The sequence below is a fragment of the Hippocampus comes genome, unplaced genomic scaffold, assembly GCF_001891065.2.
Source record: "Hippocampus comes isolate QL1 unplaced genomic scaffold, H_comes_QL1_v1.1 scaffold186, whole genome shotgun sequence".
Taxonomy (NCBI): domain Eukaryota; kingdom Metazoa; phylum Chordata; class Actinopteri; order Syngnathiformes; family Syngnathidae; genus Hippocampus; species Hippocampus comes.
The window spans coordinates 2517604-2537349 of record NW_017806236.1 but is presented as its reverse complement, the minus strand read 5'-3'; positions in this window follow the sequence as shown (position 1 = coordinate 2537349).

The following is a 19746-nucleotide window of genomic DNA, read 5'->3' as shown; positions in this document are numbered from 1 at the left end:
GTTTTAATCTTGGCCTTTAACATTCACCTTCCACCATGAATGAATGAATGAATGAATGAATAAAGATGTCGTTCTCTCCCTTCTCTGCTCATTTGAGAAGACGAGAGCAGAGGATGCCAGCACGACGCCGTATCGACGGGCCTTCACTTGCCGTCTGACACGCAGACAGGAAGTCACTGTCGCATGACTTGGATATTGGCGCCTAATCTGATACGCAACGAGGGCCGCCTTGTCTCGGCTGCTGCCCGCACAAACAAGTCGCACACACCAGGAAAACAACGAATGATATTCTTAATGTTCACAATGTTTGTGTCGTAGTGAAGTTGATATATTTCTCATTTTCAATTTTGAATATCCTCGGAAATATTGCCCTTATAAGAATCATCCATACTGTATAAAATTATGACATATGGTACATAGTCTGTTTATTTGACATTAATATGTGGGTGATAATCCTTAATGCCTCAGTGAAAAAAAATCCACATCCCCCAGTTATAATAGGGTGAAACCATTTTTTAAAAGCCTCTGTCATAGAAGTAACATTACTAGTGGAAGGAGTTTTGTCTTTGTCTTATTTTTTATATCACAACAACCTGACATTTGGACAGGGTGTGCTGACTTTTTTAAATCGACTGTATTTTTTATTTATTTTTTTAACCATCCGGTCCAAATCACCCCTCCAGATTAAAATGAGCCTACTCCTCCTCAAATGTGTGTATGGAGTTGGGGATGTTCAGTATGTGGGGGCTGTGTGTCACAGGTAGCCTGGGGGGCCAGGTTGCTGTTGACAGGGGCGAGGGTCTCTGATTTGAGGCGAGCCGTCACACCAGCGACTGCAGCTGCCTCCCCCGAGTGACACCTCCCTGTTAGTCGGAGCGACGTGCCACTCTGCGTGTGTGTGTGTGTGTGTGTGTGTGTGTGTGTGTGTGTGTGTGTGTGTGTGTGTGTGTGTGTGTGTGTGTGTGTGTGTGTGTGTGTGTGTGTGTGTGTGCGCCTGTTGACGGCCCCAGTAGGACTGATGAGGTGGCAGACCTTCATGCTGCACACCTAAGTGGACTCCTGCCTGTGCTTGGACAAAGTGCAAGAGGAGGTGAACAGACAAGTGAGCAGGTCAGCGTATACACAAAAGCAAGTGGAAAACACACAGTGTAACACACACGCACCCACGCACACGCACACGCACACATGCGTTTTCATGTCTCCAGAGAGCCTCCAGTGGCGTATCGCCATCCCCACCTTATCTAATTTCATTAATGTGATCCCCTGTCCGGCCCGTGACGGCTTAATGGCCATTATTTGTGGGTCCCTTCAAATAAAGGCCCGGGCAGTAAATTGCAGTGTGTGGAAATCGAGATATAAACGCCACCCTGCATTACTGTATAATATCTTTCCCTTTAATTAACTGAAAGCCGTGATGACATTTATTGGATTGCAAGTTACATGTTAATGGCTATAAATTGCGCCCCCCACCCCCACCCAAAAAAAAAAGAATCATTGCTTATTTTACATCAATAATTTGTGGACCTTTTGCTAATGATTATTCATTACTTGCCTATGGGGACTGTCGTGTTTGGTGAGCTAAAGTGAATGAAGAATGTAAAGATTTAAGTGGGCAGAGTCTACTTAGTGTTATGGCTTTTTGGTGCCATGCATTAACTGCTTCGCCCTGTTACCGTCCTGCCTGTATCTGGCTTCCCTTCCCTGTGAAAAATGTGTCGCGGGGGAATTTATTGCGTGGCTTTCATTCCATCAGCGTGAGCTACTTTCATGCAGAAAGTGCTGTTTTTTTTTTTTGGTTTTGTTTTTCGTGGCATTCTGACAGCGCAAGTATATTCTCCAGTTGCGGCAGAAAAGAAAAACAGTCCCGGTGTAGGAAGAAAAAAGTGCTGGGCCGTGCGCATGTTTGCTGTGTACAAACAGTATAAAGTACTGCCATACACAGTAAAAATGTAATTATTTATCGTGATGTAAAAAAATTATGCGGTACTGTATATTAAATACATTTGAATTTTGTACAATAAATAAACAGTCTAGTTTTTTGTTGAAAATTATTGAATATTATCTACTGTAATCCTGCTTTTTAAGCCTACAAAAAGTGATAATTTTGTTTTATAATGCTCAGAGATATATAATGCTCACTTTACGCTATTTTGCCGGTCCGTCCTCCGTCCGCGACCTGGGTACCCTTCTGTCATCGTCCCTCCATCCTTATTCATACAATAATCGCCTTTCGTCCCCATCTGTCCTCGTCCTTTTAAAGCACTTCCGTCCCAGTCCTCACTCCCCTCCGAAAAAAAAAAAAAAAAGCGTCCGTGCATGACGCCGTGGGAGAGATGCATGGAGGGGTGGGCAATTAATACCTTACATACGAGACAGCACTTACTTTGCTCCATACATTTGCATAGCACTGCTCATCCCATCTTGAATGGCGCCCTTTGCGACAACCGCAAGCCACGATTATCATGGAGAACATTAGGGACAATTAAAGGGACGGTCTTTTTTTAAAAAAACTTCTCGTCCTCCATCTCAAAAATTGGCATCCGTCCGGATGGACCGTTCTGTCCTAGGGACGGAATGCCCATCTCTGATAATGCTCATATTTGGACATGAGTATTGATGTATTGTCACATGAAGGTGCTATTATTAGGCAGCCAAATACAGAAAAAATAGCAATATGAAACAGTGTTGTTTAACTTTCAGTCCCATAGACCTCAATGGCATGTGTCCACTGTTGTTTTTATTTCACCAATCACTATGCTGTGCATATGTATGTGTCTGTAGTTTTCATTTACATTTTTTTTGGCCGTGTCAGCTTGTGCTGGGCACATTCTCGACGCTTATTGGCTTTCGCCAATGAGGGACAGACTGGGCCCATGTGGGTCAGCCTGGAATACTGACGGAAGCAGGGACGGACTGACAGACCTATCGTCAGTCTGACAGAATGCCCACCCCTGGTAATTACCCCTATCATAAACGGAAGACAAACAAAATATTGAAATAAAATGGACCAAAAATCCACGAAATAGCTCAACCCAGAGCCTGTGATGGAGGGGGGGGGGGGTTACATTCTAGAGTGAAGGGTTTCTATTATTTTGCACCTAATGTTGTGGCCAATGAGTATATGGAGTTACAGTGTAAAGCATTTGTGAGTGAAGTACTTCCTGTTTGTAGTTTGTCACAAAAATGTGTGTGTGTGTGTGTGTGTGTGTGTGTGTGTGTGTGTGTGTGTGTGTGTGTGTGTGTGTCCGTCACTCAGCGAGTACCAGCATGCTCCTTGAAAAGAACGTATTCCCTGTCGTTGGCGGGCACCCGTCAGAGGGGGCGGGTGGCTCTCATCACGCGCTGCCACTTGCTCGGCGCTGGCATTGATCTGGCGTGGAGGGACGAGAGATCTGACAGGCCTGCCACAAAAATCAGAGCCCTCGAAAAGCTCGGCCGCATAGGACACACGCAGCGCACGCACACACAAACACATTCCCAAAGTCAAAAAGAGCAGTCAGTCAGTCAGTCAGCCGGCATGTACGCACGCAGATCGGGCCTGTCAGCACGCATCGGCCTGACCAGGCAGGCCCAACGTGGAAGGAAGAGAATGGCAACTGAAGGCAGATGTGAAGGGCAGAGAATTCAGGAGCATTATGTACAAAGAAAGTCATTGTTTTTTTTTATGGCTGACTTGAGAGGCAAAGAACTCCATTAGAAGAATTTAGTTGGATTTCCTGTGAAAAGTAATGCTGTTTAGTTGAACGGTGATATATTTTATAGCTGACGTGAAAGGCAGAAAATGGCATTTAAAACAGCATTCAACAAATTTTGTTGGATTTGGTACAAAAAAGGGATGAAACTGACTTCTTTTTGTTTATCCAAAAGTTACATATTTGTCATTGCTTCAAAGACAATGTTTAAACCTGAAATCTAAGAATTTCGCACGGCTTTGTACACAATGTAGTACCAAAGAGGTTTTCTATGGTTCACTTGAAAGAGGCAGACTCACAACTGTCAAAAGACTGCATTTATGATAAGATGAAAAATAATTTTATTAGTCCCACTATGGGGAAATTTGTATCATTTCATCAGCAATAGTAGATAGATGAAGTCATTTTAAAACAGCATCAGAAGACTTTAGAATTAATTTCTATTGAAACCAAATCATAAAAACACATCAATTTGGAGAAAAGTGACTTATTTTTCTTTTCCAAGATTTGTTATGGCTCAAAAGTATTTAAAACAACGTTCTAAGAACTAAACCACTTTTTTTTTTGATTGTTTTTATCTGAAAAGTAACACTAAGCAGGAGAAAACAAATAATTTTACAACTTACTTAAAAAGAGATGGTGGTCAAATATTCAACGAGGTTTTTTTCAAATTTTATAGTTACTGTATGAAATGTCGCCAGCCATTGTGTTATGAGATCAAATTTTAGTTTCAGGAATGAAATTAAAACAAAATAAGTAAAGTTGTAGCCTGTAGGCAAGGAGAGCAACGGTAAAAACAAAATGAGTACACTTGCAACGAGTTGCTATGGGCTACATCTAATGCCCGAACGTTCACACATAGAGTAACTGGCCTGATGTCATTCGCAAGACCACGCCCCTTACAGGCACAAAGCCAACACACAAATACTACAGTCAGTGCATACAGTAACTATAATTATAGAACCCGTTTACTTCTTTACACTCATTTTATTATAATGATTTTTCAATGGAGACGCGCGCACGTACACCCACACACGTACACTTGCACACAAAGTCGAAAAGAGCAGTCACTCAGTCAGCTCGGGCCTGTCAGCACGTATCGTGCCTACCAGGCAGGTCCAATGTGGAAGGAAGAGAATGGCAAGTGAAGGCAGATGAGATGGAAAACACACTTTAGCTGATCGAATACGAGAGCCCGCTCACTCTCGCACACCCGCTGACCCCCTACGCCAATCTCGTCCCACGTTCGCAAGCTGCCCTCGGGTGCTCGGGCCTTCCTCTCCAGGAGACGTGCGTCCTCTCACACACGCGTTCATTCCTTCTGACGCCGGCTGCGAGTGAGCAACTGTGACAGGGACGGAGGGCGGGGGAACAATGGGGGTAGGGGGGGTCATGCTTGCACCAACAGACATTAGAGATGTTTTGTTTTTGCAAGACCGACAGAAAAAGTCGGTAAAAATGCTGAGTGGAGAGACTCCATGACTGACATGCGTTGTGACTTTTTTTAAGGGGGGTGGGGGGGAAACAATGCGCTTTTTGGGGCAAGTTGACTTTGGAATTCTTCACAGGCTCGTGCTCATGTTGCTCACGACAGCACTTACAGTCAACGCAGCTTTGGTCACGTTTAACACATTCCTTCACTTGATGTCTGTCTCCTTTCATAAGTTTCCGGCAGGTTCTCGTATCTGAAGAGCTTCCGCTACGCTCAGTAATATCAGACTGCGGGATGGAAGGAAACTACCAAAGCATTCAGGTTTAAAAGTGCATGAAAAGTAAAGCTAATTCCAATTTGGACCACTAGATGGTGGTCATTGTGTTTCCCACTGTTTAAAATTTGAAAGAAGAAGCATGGAAACAGGAAGCAGAGTATTTCAAGCACAGCCTGATTTTTTTCTGAAGAGGTTACAAAGTGACTGAATATCTCAGTCCTCTTCCATCCTGCTTTTTACACCTACAGAAAACGAAGTTCGTAGTTTTGTTTTGAAATGTATATCTTTCCGCATGATGTGAATTGTCAGATGATTAACTAAGTTTGTTATTTTTGGAAAGAAAACATGATTTGTTGTGGAGTCAACAGAATTGTTAAACTGGGCTCTATTTTCATTCCCGGCGCAAAGCGCAGTTTAACTTTGGGCTTGTGTGTATTTGTCTTTATTTTGGTATTTTCATCGACTGCTAGAAAGTGACGTTTGAGCCTTTGTGAGACTCAGCACGGCCAACCTCCTGGCCAATGGAAGTGGCTTCCCTCATTTCCTTTAAATTCTGCACATGAGAAGTGCAGTCTTTGATATTGCATAAGAAGAAAGAAACTCGCTGGGGTCCATAAAAATGACTGAAGTGCACAAAGTGCGTTTTTAAGGAACTGCAAGCAGACCCGAAAGTTGGTCAAATCACCACTGTGAAGTGGGCACTTCGCCCTTTTGTGTGAAACAAGGGTTAGGGTTTCAACCCTTTTGGGGACAGCGGTTACCTCAGTGGGCAGCTTATCATGTCAACAGGTTTCAGGGTGCATGAAAGGGTTACATTTTGCTTTTAACCTATGGTTGGAGTTTCAAATTTGGGTTTCAAGTCAGGGTTTTAACTGAGGGTTTGAGTTTCAAGTCAGGGCGAGGGTTTAAAAGTAGGGTTTCAAGCAATGGCCACTGTTTTAAGCCTGGGATAACGTTGTTTTGGTCAGTGAATGCGGTGCTCCCTAACTTGTTCACCGCACACTATTTATGTGCTTTATTCTGCCCAGTGAGAGTGAGGGCCACATATACGCTTGTTTTGTTGATCTTGATGTCACCCCTACACATGCACGCACACACACACACTTTCACACAAGCACACTCACAGGGCGATGTCATTATTAACAGACTGAAACAGGTGCTAAACTTCCCCACCTCCCATTAATTATTGCTCTTTAATATCCACTCACGCACGCACGCACGCACACACACACACACACACACACACACACACGCACACACGCGCATGCTGAGTTTGAACTGCACACATGCGCATGCACACGCACACATGCGCATGCTGAGTTTGAACCATAAAGCTTTCTGTGGCAGCAGCTGATGCATGGCAGCTTGTTGACACACACTAACCGTGATATATAAGAGCAGATGAATCTCTAATTAAGCTTTGGCAGGGCCCCGCACACTTCCCTCACAGCGGTACACTTCATTATCGGCCCCAAAACAAACTGCTTTGCCGCATATACACACCAGCACCAGCCTTGATTTAAGCTTGGGGAGGAAAAAAAAAATCACTGCACAAAATTGCATCTGTTTGCTCTGCTGCCGTATTTTTTTTATTATTTATTTATTTTGCGATCAGCAAGCCAGGGGTGGTTGAAACGGCCTCAGCTTCAGGTTCAAATTAAATATGCAATGGGAGGTTTGACCTCTGAATTGTGATAATAATAGAAAACCAACAACAGAAATATTTCCAAATACGAATGTTATCATTTAGAGCACCCAAAGAAGGTCCAGTTGTTGTTTTTTTTCCTTTCGTCCCTTAATTCCTGTAAGCACCTGTTTTTCGAAACTACATAAATAATGTCACTTTGTCAGGTTTAATTTTAAACAACTAAACACATGACAATGAAACCACCTTTTGCCCCACAAAAAAACAAAAACAAAAAAAAAACCAGACATAACATTGTAATGTTACAACCCCCCGCCCCCAAAAAGTATAAAACCTTACCAAGAGCATGTCAGTGTCACTGTAAATGTGTAGTTTATTAATGTTGCCATTGTTAGCAGTAACAAGTCAATATTTTATGCCAAATGAATTTGATAACATTATTTTTCATCTACAATTGACACTTTTAAAAATGTATTATGCCATGGGTTACGTAACAACCAATCACGACGCATGTGATGTGCATCACCTCACCCCTGAGCACATGTGATGTCATCTTCACTCTACAATTATTTTGACCCCCCCCCCTCCCGCCAGCCCCCCAAATACTATCCTTAAATGCAGCGCCTGCAAGTGATTGTTACTCACATCTTCATCACTGTTGCCCCCAGTTTGATCACATTGTAAGATGAACAAGGTACAACGGTTTAATGTGACAGCGTGATGAAACAGCTTTGTGCTGGTAGCCGCATGCAGTCAGTGAGCAGCATTTGCCCTGATGGCTGTAGGCCAGGCAGCGAAGGGCGGTTTTTTTCACGGTGGGTTGGGGGCAGGTCAAGAGTCCTGACCTGTGATGATGGCCCTGGTGACAGATGTCATGTCAAGTTTGTAATGGCTGTGTTTTAATGAGCTGTGAGTCACTGAAGAACACACACACACACACACACACACACACACACACACACACACACACACACACACACACGCTGGATCACTGTCACTTGTCTCTGACGCAACCCGCTGACCTGTCTGTCACTCAAAAGGACGACGGCTCCCTTACTACACAACGTTGCATGTTGTGATAGGGGAACTCCCACCAGTTGCCCTTACACCATCTGATCATCTTACAAGCTCATTGTTTTGTTGTTTTGTTTTTAATTTCTAATCAACACGATTGAGGTTTAGATCTTCAGCTTTAACTGAATGAATCTTTTCATAATATTTATAAACATGTTGGGTAATTAAAACAAGCATATACTGTAACTGAACCTTAGATAACAAACAGTGCACAAAGCCATCGGCGGCTTATTAACAAAAAGCATCAGTTTCACGGTGTTCTATCCTTTTAAGCAACAGATATAGGAACACAGACACACACACAACAATTAATGCTGCACTCACAGGCATGTGTTCTTTATCCTCAACAAAGAATGGGGCTGCTCGAATAGAATAATTTTCATTCATTTCAAGGGGGAAAGATGATTTGCGATTCAAGTGGCAAAACACTCGTATCTCAAATCAAGTCACAAGCATGGTCACAAAACAAGTTAATTTCATATCTGTTGTCTAAACCCCAAACATACCACAAGCTATGATCTCAAAGCACTTGAATATAATTTCAAACTCATTTTAGAACATTGCTCGTTATTGCCAAATAAACGACATAGACATGCTGCCTGTTGAGCATTCATTTTTCTTTCTTTTTACCCGAAGCCACAGATCCAAAATGACTTTATCAAATACTTTCCCCAATTCCAAAAAACAGGTTGGCGATCCAACTGTTCACACGAAACATGTCAAAAAAATCAGCAACCGGGTGTTTTTCAATTCATTCCATATGGATTTTCTTTAACTCGACGGCCATGCTAATGCGGTATTCTGTCCCTCCCTCTCTTGTTTTTTTACAATTTGGCTCCAGGCCCATTCTCCCTCAACTCTGGTCTTTTCTTTACATCATTGTTTGACCGCCCTGACTGTGCTGTATCTACACCGTATAACAAACCAAAAGGAGGACTACGAATGCGGGGGGTTGAGATTCCTTAAGAAGTGCTAAATGCTGAGTCGCGTTAAATTCGAGCCAAAGAAAGCGTCTCTCCAAAGAATTAGCGCTTAATTAGGTCTTAATTAGCATAATTATGCACGCTAACAGTGTCTCGACAGAATAGCGGTTGTCAGGAGGCTTGAGCCATCTGTAAGGGCAGGAGATTAATACATCATCTTTTTACACGCTATCGCAAAGTGCTCTTCATTAATCACTGTTGCCTTTATAGCGCAGGAATGTTGGCGTTTTGCATTATGCGCCATGAGAAGGCTCCATCGAAGCCAGGAGTGTTCTAATTGGGCCTCGTGTGAGTCTTAACACTTGACGGGAACACACACGGTCAAACAGCAGGGTTGCGTTGATCACAATTCACGTGGTCGGAAAACAGAGGACGAGGTGGTTGTGGGGGGGGGGGGGGGTGAGGGTTGTGTGAGGTGAGTGGATTGACAATGAGAGGGCCTGCAATGTGCTTGATAATCTCTTCATGTTTGGTAGTCAGCGCTGCTGCGGAAGGAGATGACAAACTAAAAGAGAGCGCAAGGAGGACAAAAAGGTCCTTATGGAACTTTCTTGGAAACTTTGGACAACAGCTGGCAGAGCAACACTGCCCAAAATCCAAACCAACCAATTGCAGGGAAGAGAATCTTATCTTTGCTGGCTATGAAGTCGTGGATTGAGACTTGACGGTTGCGACTTGAGACTTACTTGTAACTTGTACAGATGTGACTTTGTCCCACCTCTGTCACCTCTGCTTCAAACCATTCAGAGTTGAACTTTACTGTCAAACTAAACATAAAACAAGAGAATGACACTTTGTATATTTAACCAAACCACATACAGTAACTTTGGCTTCGGAAAGTCCACTAACTTAATGCTAATTATACAGTAGTGGCAAACGCCACAGACAGGCTAACAAAACCAGCATCAATATTGGGATATTTATGAACTTTTAAATTACTTCTATTAAAACAAAAACAGCAACACGTGAGATTTTGTAACTTGTCCTGACTTTTGGCTACTGCGCTCATAGCTTTTCTTGTTTCTTCTCGTAACTTCATTCCATGTGAACAATCAATGTCTTGATGGATAACAAGCATGGCACATCTCACCTTCCTCTATAGGGAGGGCTGACACAATCGTTCACGGCCGCTGCCATTTCCATCCACACACACACACACACACACACACACACACACACACACACACACACACACACACACACACACACACACACACACACACACACACTCATTCGCACACACTGAGGTGTGGTCCGGTCACATACACATACACACACAGACCTCAGTGGCAATCTATAAGAGCCCTGAGCCTTAGGTGACCTTGAGACACGCCACTCTGGCCTTGCCAATAGCATTGTGTGTGTATGTGTGTGTGTGTGTGTGTGTGTGTGTGTGTGTGTGTGTGTGTGTGTGTGTGTGTGTGTGTGTGTGCATTTGTGACACGCATTGCTTTCATATCACGTCATTGGGAAAATTCCTGCTAAGATGCAACACCTAAAAAGTAAATATGTTTTTGGAAATAGGAATTAAACAAACCACCACTTTGCATGTGCACGCACACACACACACACACACACACACACACACACACACACGCACAGAGTTCGGGCTCTCGAGGGCATTAGCATTATCGATGAGCTCACCCCGTCACCTCAGACACGGGCTCTTAAAAGAGAATAATTTCATGCAAATGAGATATTGATGAGTTAATGATTAATTGGCCGCCCGACCGTGTTAATATGCAATAGCTGTCGTGTAATATGCATTTCTAATCACTCTGTCTCGGCGTGTTCAAACAAATGGGCCACTTTGATCATTGGGCTTTTTGCCATGTTCGCTCCCTGGGATGAGGCCTCAGCCTGGGGCGGGGTGGGGGTTTGGGTGGGGGGGCGCCTTAGGAACCAGCTACCGTGGAGAGGCACGCTGAGAGAACGGGCGACTTATAATATGCATATGTGTGCTTATTGGCACTCTGGTGAATGATAAAACATTGTTTGTATAATTATATTGTGCTTCAAGGCTGTCAGGCTGGCCCCTAAACCAGACCCTAATCCTGAACTCACTGACCCAAAACACAACCACCCTAACCCAACCTAAAGCACCACCTGATCAAAAGCCTAAGTCTGAATTTGACTGACCCTCAACCAAAACCGTCTATTTTACAGCAGCGACTCCCAACATTTTCCCAAGTGTAATACGGTCTCATAGCCCACACAATAGGCGTATCTCTTTTGAAGATGAAGAAAGCAAATTATATTAAATTCAAGTTTTAGCAGCCTCTGACATTTTATATTAAAACCCCAGGGTGTATCGACATTAGCCAACCATTACCAATATTAATTTAAAACTTTTTTATATCTCACCTATTCTTAGAGACTCAGTCACATTTAATGTGTGTGTATGTGCGCGTGTATTCTCACAATCATCTTATCCGACGTTGACGTGAACATGAAGAATGAAGTAACATAAGAGCAGCAATAAGTTTCACGGCTATGATAAATCCTCTGCTCACGCCAGCGCTCAATGCGCTTTTCTTCCAACATTTTTTTTTTATTTGATGTTTCCAATGATGAATAAACAGACCGCCACTGACCCATTTGAGAGTGGTCTGATAAAGAACTTCTGGCAGGAACTGACTGTTCTCTCTTTTGTGATTTGATCAACTCTCAGACGGACAGACGGTATACAGTATTGCGAAATATGGGATGGGAGTAGCGCAGTTAAATCAACAAGATGAAGGTGGAAACAATCTCCAAAAGCATTTCAAACATTTTTACAGGCGATGGGGGTGCGGGGGGGAATGGGGGGGCCAACATTGATGGAAATATGGAGCTGAAAGCGGGGACCATTTCCAGTGGTAACTTGAAAAAGGGGGCAGAAAATGACTTGATGGATGGAATACGAGACTCAAAGAAACATACAAGTAGTAACAACTCAGCGACTACGGTGCAGTTGTGACAAAGAAGTGCTTATTGGACAGTCAAAGCTTTGCAAAGCTCTTTTTTATGTGTGTGCACAGATTTTTCCAAAGAATCAAAGCAAACATTTCAGTGGGGTGCACATCTATTGATAAGTAGCCCCAAGTATTCCCTTATGATTACTAAATATTCTCGTTCAATAAACGGCTGAAAGTGTACCAGAGACTTTGGCTCTCCTTGCCTAGATGTGAGGGCATTACAATACAGTAAGTGACATCGCCAACTACGAGCCTGGCATGCATATTACAGCCTGTGCAAGTACGCTTCACGTCACGAATTGTTTGTCCAATATCTTTTATTGGACATCATGACGTCGTGTAACAAGGGCATCATTCTTTCCTGCAAGTCTGGCCTCCTTTTCAGTGCAAATGTTCATGTGCCGGTCAGGTCTGATCAAGGTAAAGATCCATTAGGTTAGTATGCAAATATATGTATGCGACGGCCATTGATTGGGGTGAACGAGGGCTGTTTTTAAGTCATGCTGACGCTGATGAGCAGGGAAGGCTTGGCCTGACCTGTCTGGGTCTAAGTCAATATAGTGTCACATTACCGCACAACTCAATCACTTACAACCTGGAGCGGGACAGGTAAGAATGTCATTTCCTGTTGTGCGTGCACACGACCGGACTGATGTGAATGTGACCTCTACAAAACAAGAAAGTGGTGGCAATCTCGCAGTTTGGATGACTCTCATCAGAATTTAGTATCAATTTGATCTAAACGGGCGGCCCGGTGGACGAGTGGTTCGCGCATCGACCTCACAGTGCAGAGGTACCGGGTTCGATTGCAGCTCTGATCTTCCTGGGTGGAGTTTGCATGTTCTCCCCATGCCAGCGTGGGGTTTCTCAGGGTGCTCCAGTTTCCTACCATATTCCAGAAACATCTGTGGCAGGCTGATTGAACACTCAAAATTGTCCCGAGGTGTGAGTGTGATGGTTGTTCGTCTCTGTGTGCCCTGCAATTGGCTGGCAACTGGTTCAGGGTGTCCCCCGTCTACTGCCCGAAGACAGCTGGGATGGGCTCCAGCATGCCCCGCGACCCTTGTGAGGAGAAAGCGCTTCAGAAAATGGATGGATGGATTGATCTAAACGAAGAACCGGATTGTAAACAAGCTGACTTTCATTGGCGGTGTGGCAATTGCGTGGCACAAAAAACCCCAAAACAAAACAAAAAAAAAGCGCTAAAAGTAGTAGTCATATTTAGCTATCTCAAAGTCATCAGTTTGGGACTTGGGAAAATATGCTAATACTAAGCAACTTCACTTGAAACAGTTTATGTTGTGAGACTGCAGCTGACTGAGCATCTAAAGGACTAACTGCGAGTATTGTTTGCTTTTTCTTAGCTTTTTCCCAGCCATATTAGCCTGCTCAGTCTAATGTGGCTGGGTTGAGGTCGAAGCGCGGCTCTTTTAATGTCATGACAGTTGCTTCGAAGTTACACGTACCGCATTCAGTGCAGGCCAACAACATTCAAGATGAGTAGACAAACAAAAAACAAAACAAATGTAACTCAAAATATTGCTTGTACAGTTATTTAACTATACGAGCAATAATGAAAATGTAAATTCAGTCAGTAGAATGCAACGCTGTAGTCTTCTGCCACCTGTTTCCTGCAGGTGGCAGTCATGTGTGCCATCTTCTGCGGAATGACGACTCGACTCCATTCGGCCTTCTCGGAGATCTGCCCTCTCCTGACTGACATTGTGGTTATCTCTGTCAAGGCGCTACATACCACACTGACCTGATTTTTATGATTCCAACTCTGACTCCCCGATGAGTTCAAACTCTCTGAGGACGGGTGGATCATATATGCACGCTGTGCCAGAGTGCGTTATGGGAAGTGGTCTTAAAGCTGGTGCCTTAATAGCACCTGACAGCTCCCGCACCCTTCAGTGCTGCATGTGTGTGTCTTTGTGGCTTCATTCAGAGTGACAGTGTAGATTAGGGGTGTAATCCTCGTCGAGCTACACGAGATCTACTACTAGCGGTACACACCCATGCGCGCACACATACACACACATGCTGTACAATACTTGCTATAAATTGAAAGGTTTATTGAGACCTAGATTACATTTGTAAGTGGTACATTATTTTTGTTTACTTGTTCTTCACTTTTTGCTGTTCCACTCCACTTGCATTGAAGCTAATTCAATGTCCTGTCGTTACAATTCTCTATTTGTCCCTATTTTTTTTAGGCCAAATAAATGTACATTTTTAAAGTGTTTCCAGACTTTGGAGATGAAGATTTATCTCTGTTAATTCTCCTGGACATGACTTTGGTTGCTCAGTTCCTCCTCTGCGACTTCTTAGAAAATCCAGCCTCTGAAGCCAGTTTCATTTCAAAAGATTAAATTTGGTTGGCATGTCACTCATGAGTTAACAAAAAAATAAAGTCTCAAGAAGCGTGTCTGCTTGTACATACAAGCAGACGCAGGAAGGCAGCCATTTTGGTTTGAAGCCGCCATTTTAGGATCATTTTGGACATTTTTTGGAGTCCTCCAAAAATGTCCAATGTGTCAAGATTTTATCAGATTGCCACCAAATATGAACTCATATACTATTTGTAGGTGTAGACGACTGCAACGTTTGGTCACTCATCGTAAAACATGAAATTAATTGTGTTCACCCTGGAAGTCTTTCAGAATTCAGCCACTGAAGCCAGTTTTCATTTGCAACTTGAAGTCTGGTAGACATGTCAATCACGAGTGGACCCACAAAAAAGTCTCAAGAAGCCAAGCCTGAAAACATCCCTGGAAATTTTCCATTTTGGTTTTTGTCTTGATTTTAAAGTAGTTTTAGACATTTCCAGGGATCCTTCAAAGACATCCTCTGAGAGATTTTATCCAATTGCCAGCAAATTGAAACTAAATATTAGACAGATGGATGACTCCAAATTGTGAATATACTTTCGATTTTGTCATTGTGTGTGGGCAGTGCATGACTGCAAAGTTTGATGGTTAGCCATAAAACACAAAACTTTATTTTAGTGCCCGCCGAAGGTCTTTCAATATTCAGTCCCTGAAGCCAGTTTCACGAAGCAACTTGAAATTCCATAGGCACGTGTTTGATCAGTTGACAAATAAAAAAAGTCTCAAGGACCCATTCTGTAAAATAAACATTCTGCCAATTCAGTTTCTCGCAACATTTGCTGTGATTTGGACATTTCCAAGGGTCTTTCAAAACTCTTCCGAAAAACTTTGCTCCCAAATTTAAATTTCATCTCGAAAACCAATGGGTGTTGCTAAATTGGGAAAAAGAAAATGTTTTCATCATTGGCACATGGCAGGGAATGAAGCGATGAAGAACTGAGGTCCACAAGGTCAAATCTTGAACAAAATGATTCTTCAGTATGATCCAAATTTTTGTTTTTGTTTTTAATCACCAACCACCACATATTGACACCAAAGATTTTGGTTTGTTTATGCGTGATTAACTGGTTAACAATATGTACTCAAAGAAAGTTCACTATATTTGTCTTTTTTTTAACCCCAAAAGAAATATCTGAGGTGGCAGAAAAATAATAGCGGTGTTTTGACTTTTCCCGGATGTGTCGAGGAAAAACACTTAGAGGGGCGCTTTGATCTCGCTTTTAATTAGCTCTCATTCCCCTCTAGTATTCCTCTTTTCTGTATTTGCAAGAAAGCGCGCGAACAATGCCCCCTTATGCCGATATCAGCGTTTTACTTAACTTTCCTTCTCAACTTGCTTTTTTTTTTTTAAACCCCTTTTCTCATCTCTGCCAACTTTCCTCCGTGTGCCTTTCCCCTTTCATTGCGGTGATAAACTCATCATGTTTCCGAATCAATATTAATTTCACAGCCTTGCAAATCAATGGCGGCACGGGGGAAGGGGCTCCTTTGCATGTGGATCTCCTTCCTCGTCTGCTGCCAGCCGTCGTCATGAGAGGTGACGGGACATCTGCGCTGGAGCCGGCGGGGAGGCCCCAAACTCACTCATTAGCACCCCTCAGCTGGAACCTCTCACTTTGCCACTCTGGCCCCTTTGCCAAAGCGTGTGTGTGTGTGTGTGTGTGTGTGTGTGTGTGTGTGTGTGTGTGTGTGTGTGTGGGGATACCTGGATGAGTGAGTTTATCTACAGGGGAGGACTGAAATATCTCGCTGCTCATACTGGCATAATTGGACAGTGTGTGTGTGGTGCGCATGTGTTTGAGCATTAGCGCATGCGTGTGCATTGATATCGATCTATTAATAGTCCCAGTCGTTGAAAAGGTCTTTTTCAGGGATGTCAAACATATTTTACCATAATCACCTCATCTTAATATTGTACTAGACTCAGTCATTTTGAACTTAACGTAATATCAATAAAATTACTTACTCAAAAGTTTAAAAATGACCCGTTAGCCACTAAGCTACAACATGCAGGTATGTATTTTTTATTTTTTAATGACACAAACAATTTGTTGCAAATTATTTTTCGGACCTCTTAAGCTACCGCTCCTGGATCTAGTTTTAGAACTACTACCCGAGTCTAGCCATGTACATGCATCCATCGTCTTTCGTGACGGTGACAACAGTAGCTAACAAGTAGCTACTCAGTTCGCCCTCTGCAAAGCACGAGCAGGCTTACTTTGCTCCAGAACCGTCACAAAACACATGCGGGAGATGCACGCAAACCAACATGTCAGTGAGCTGGCTTGTGAGCAACTCCTTTAGTTGTGCACACACAGTAGCATCAAGTGTGCATGGAGCCCAATTTGTGGGACAGATGCTTTTACAAAAAGCGGTAAGAGAGTTCCATGAGGCAGACAGGTGAAGTGATGGCAGTGAGGGGTAGAGAGGAAAAAGTACATCCAAAAGTGCACATATGAGCTAAGTGGGACCGAGCTGCACAAGTTTGGACTCTCCAGCTACTGAACAGATTTTTTTTTAAAATCCCCCTCCCCTTGGGGCGCCATCCAACACCCCCCAGAGGGCCCGTCGTTTGGGGCAGTCATCACCAAGGCCACCTCGGCCTTGGTGACGACTGAGCCGTCAACAAATTAAGAGTCGCTATTGTTGCGGTGACAACAAGGCGCGGCGCTCGCCACGGGGAAGCGCCGAGGCAGAGCGTTGACAGAACTCCGGAATTCTCCTAATCATGGACGGCTGTCAGGAAGCACCCTGTCCTGACACCTCTGCTTAAAACCTGTCTCCCAGGCATAAGATAATTACAAGTGCCAGCAGAGGAGACCGGGAGAAGAGAAAGAACTTTTTCTGTGTGAGGAAACGGAGCCAGGGAGGGTTATTTTTCTTCTTTTTAGACAAGTTGCCATTGAAGTGGAAGAGAGTGTTCAAACGCAGGCATGGAGTGCAGAGAGATGTCTGGGGCGTCCCTCCTCAGCCCCACTGAGAGGGGGAGGATAGGAGGGGTAGTCCCTAGGTAGCGCTGCGGGGGACAGGTGAGGGACTGAGCTGTCATTGGACCCACATCCATACAAATCCCCACAGACACACACTGTTTCAGTGGTCCAGTGTTCTGTGGAGCAGTCCACATGTTAGGTGATGCTGGTGCTAAGAGTTTGTGGAGTAGCTGTTTTATTTTTTGATATTGTTTTTTTTTCCTTCAATTTTTTTCCCCCTCTAAAAAGTTGTGCCAAAGTTTTGAGAAAAGCTCGACCCGAATGCGACTGTGGGATTCTGCGACTAGCTCTCTTGAGTTGTCTACCATCAGTAACTAGTAAAATTTCGATGATAGCTGAATGACATCACAACAGATGTCAGGCCAATCAAAAAAAAAAAAAAAAGATATTTTGTATCGCGTCATCTTTCACAACAAAAATGTTTCAAGCCATCCATACAGTATGTACCCAGCTGGACGGGTTGAACCGACTAGTCGACGCATTGACTTTACCAGTGACTGTGCAATGATGACTATAGTCAATTATTTGCCCATCACGTATTTTGATATTAACAACCCGCACAACTCGCTGAGATCAACAGGCGATACGTCAGTGTTGAAAATTAGTGTATGGAAATAATATGAAAAATGAGCTCGGTAGAATGGTCATGTGGAAATTATGCATGTAAATATATCATACATCTATTCTCAATTTCAGGGTGTTTCATTAGTCGGTGTCACTTTATGTATCAATGACTCTTGAAGATATGAACCAACTTATATTTATGTATGTCACCCTTTCAGGGTCAGTGGTCACTACAATGGACAGCTTATCATGTTATCAGGTTACAGGATGCTTGAAAGGGTTAAGATCCCAACTGATATTTCCTTAAGCTATCTTAGGTTTTTCTTAAATTCAAGCATTCATCCTGCAGAAATATAAAAAGTGCTTCTTCTTCCTGCCAGACGCCCCCCCCCCACCCCCCTCTAGCCTCCCTCTCCCCAGGTCGTCAGTCCAATCACAAAAGACCCTCAGGCACCTTCATAGTTGACCAGACTGTTCTAGCTTATAAAATTGGACCAGCAATCCATGTAACACAACTGCAAAAAATCTGAACTCTCAGAGGGAATGAGTCATAATCTAATGAGAATAAATTTGTAATATCACTAGAATAGTTATAACATAGTGAGGAAAAAGTCATTCAATACAAAAATAAAGTTGTAACTTAATCAGGAATCCGTCGCAATATGACCAAAATAACGAAACTACTTAATGAAGGGGAAAAAGTACAGAAAGTGATGTCACGGTTGCTCTCAAAACACACAACTTGTCATGTTATGGTTGTCTGTACGGCTCCCCTGAGTGAATTCCTTAACAAAGCAAATGAAGTGAGCGCGTGGGCTAAGGCTAACACGCAGCGACGCGTGCTTACGTTCCATTACAGCTTGTCATTTCTCAAGCAGCGGGCTTTCCTTCAGACTAACACGCCTGTCACAGCAGCTGCGGGAGGGCTGAATTATTCAAATAGTCCTAATTCCTCCCAGCTCGCTTTGCAGCACTCTGCCACTCATCATTTGTCTTTTCATTGTTGCCAATTTACAGGCAATCCCTCCCATTAATGATGCCAACTGCTCTAAAACGGAGGATGGCGAGGGGAAAGGGTGGTAGCGGGGAGGATGGTTGGGGGAGCGGGACAATGGCGGGGATTTTACAAGCTGCTGTTGCGGATATAAACGTATGATTTACTGACTTTCGGCCGCACGCTCCGATTGTTAAACAGGCTTTGTTTTATGAAAATTTTAAACCTACATATGTGACTTTATTTGCCTGTCGCTAGTAAGCATATTTTGGGAGGGGAACGATGAAATATATCTACATCTGCTTCCCGTGCAGGCATAAAAGTACATTATTGACTTTCACTGTGTACCAATGAGATCATTTTCTTTTTACACTCAGCAAGTGGTACGAAAACACTTTTCTTGAGGTATTGACTTGGGTGCAAAGAACAATAACGATGAATACATCGCGGCCGACCGGTGATGACGCAGCTAAATGGAAGTTGTCCTTTTAACGACTTACCGACCGATATATGCGTGCGTTGCACTCGTAAATATTTAAAGTTAGGAAATGGTCCGTTGCCATGCGTCAGTCGCTTTAATGAATAGTGGGGGGGGGCTCCGATTTTCCTTCTCTTGCATATTCTGAATCGATTGTTTTGTTTAGAACTGGATGCTGTCATAAAGGCTAAAATGTGTCTGGGGGGCCAGATGATTTTTTTGGTGGTCAACTAAAGGAAATGAAATGGAAATGTTTCTTGCAAAAAAAAC